Raw genomic sequence first — 1,965 nt, forward strand, 5'->3', positions numbered from 1 at the left:
GGTTCTCAACTAGGACCATTTTGACCCCACGGGACATTTTGCAATGTCCGGAATCATTTTTGGTTGTCAGAATACAGAGCAGAGGGGCTGTGCCATTGGCTATAAGGGGCAGAGGCCAGGGATGCTAGCTAAACATCCTTCAATGCACGTGACACCTTGTGCAACAAAGAATTATCCAGTCCAACATGCCAATAGTGCAGAGGTTGAAAAACCTTCCCCTACTTTTATCTTCATTTAACAGGTGAGAAAAATTAGTCTTAAACAGGTTAAATAAACTGCTCAAGGTAACAGAACTAATAAGTGGTTGAGGTAGGACTCAAACTCTACACTGTTTGACTCCAAAGCCCACACCCTCTCCACATCACGTTCTAGCTGTGTTGAACCTCACTGAAAAATCATTTACCTCATTGCACACAATCTTGTAATGCAGCAAACCTACTGCTTTGAATCAGAGGTCCTAGGATTTGGTGTAAGTAGGGCTGCTCTCTACCTGTTTGATCTTCAGGAGTCATTCCAATTCTCATCAGTAATCTGGGAGCCTAGAGCTAGAGCTTCCTTAAACGTTTCTCCTAACTTTTTATGATTCTAGCCCCGAGCCTTCTAGCAAGGTTACCTGACTGCCTCTGCATCCCTCCACTGGGCGTTAGAGTAGACCTCCCTTAGGCTTTGACCTTATTCTGTTCTCTGCTTCGCAGCAAGCAGTAGAGGATTCCCTGGAGTGGCCCCCTGCTGACTTTGCCACCTTCTCCATGGAATAGAATTCTGCCTTCGGTGATGCCATGGATGACTTTTTCCACCTCTAGAGAACAACCCAAACACCACTGGGGATGTAAGGGGGATTTGGCACTGCCCTTTCCCTCCAACTATCTATGGAGTATCAGATATTCCTTAGGGAGCCCACTAAGAGTTGACTCTCTCCCACTTTGAAGTAGTAAAGATTCCTAGGGGAGGGAATCCACAGCCTGACCTCCAAACCAAATAGCCGAGAACCCAATGTAAGTTGCTCAGTTACCTGCATGCACCCCAGGGACCAATCTAAAGCAACCCAAACAAAGTTAGCAGACAACATGAGGCTAGATTCTCCATGTCCTGGGTCACCTTATTTTTATGCTCATTACAGAAGTAACACACATGCTCCCAAAATAGCAGCTTCACTAACCCACAGCATCAGGAGCTGTAATTTGTTTCTAGATATAGATTTAAAATAAAAGAAACAATACTTCCTATTATGTGCCCTTTGAAGGATAAGATTTGTTTCCACAGAAAATGGGATATGGAAGAACACACAAAAATGCACTAAGATATCAAGCAGAACTTAGCCCACTAATGTGGATTTCATTTCACAGTATTTACAGATGTCACTGCCAGAAGTATTTCTGGTTCTTGAAACCTGTCTATGTCATACAGTGGTGATGGGTTTTTCTGCCCCAGTTAAAAAATATATAGGTCATTTCAAAGAGGGCGCATGGGGCTGTGAAACCAGGAGCTCTTAACTCTACAACCAAAGCTTGAAATTCTTCACAGGATGCTATAGTCACTCAAAAGGGCTAAGTTTTTATGAGGAGATATAAGATGTAGCCACTCATAATCATGACAGTTCACTCATAATAATCCATGATTGGTCATCTGTGAAAGTAAATAAATGTCTCAAAGTTTTAAAAATATATCATTCTCACACCCAGTTGCACATAGTAATAGTAGATAGGTAGAACATGGAATAGTCATCGTAACTAGGTAACTGGAATTTACATTAGAACCTGAACTTCAACAAATAGTTTCTTCTTATCCTCCTAACTCACCTCTTAGATGCGCTAACAAAGACCAAAATTATCCAATGTGGATCATATATCCTTGTTGGAGGAGGTCATAAAGAGGACATGACCACAGGGTGACCCAAGAACTGGTCTCCAGCAATTGAAGCAACAGCTCCTTACTCCCGCCCTTATCCTTGGAATGTACATTCTG

At 42.5% G+C, this 1,965-nt stretch overlaps 1 non-coding gene across 1 annotated transcript; it reads left to right on the plus strand.

Moving 5' to 3' along the window:
* The first annotated feature begins 1,444 nt into the window (after nucleotides 1–1,444).
* LOC118898592 lies at nucleotides 1,445–1,573 on the plus strand. Its single transcript, XR_005020739.1, has one exon. It is a non-coding gene; the product is annotated as a small nucleolar RNA SNORA25 (small nucleolar RNA).
* Nucleotides 1,574–1,965: the final 392 nt, after the last annotated feature.

Source organism: Balaenoptera musculus, chromosome 7 (genome assembly GCF_009873245.2).
Source record: "Balaenoptera musculus isolate JJ_BM4_2016_0621 chromosome 7, mBalMus1.pri.v3, whole genome shotgun sequence".
Taxonomy (NCBI): Eukaryota; Metazoa; Chordata; class Mammalia; order Artiodactyla; family Balaenopteridae; genus Balaenoptera; species Balaenoptera musculus.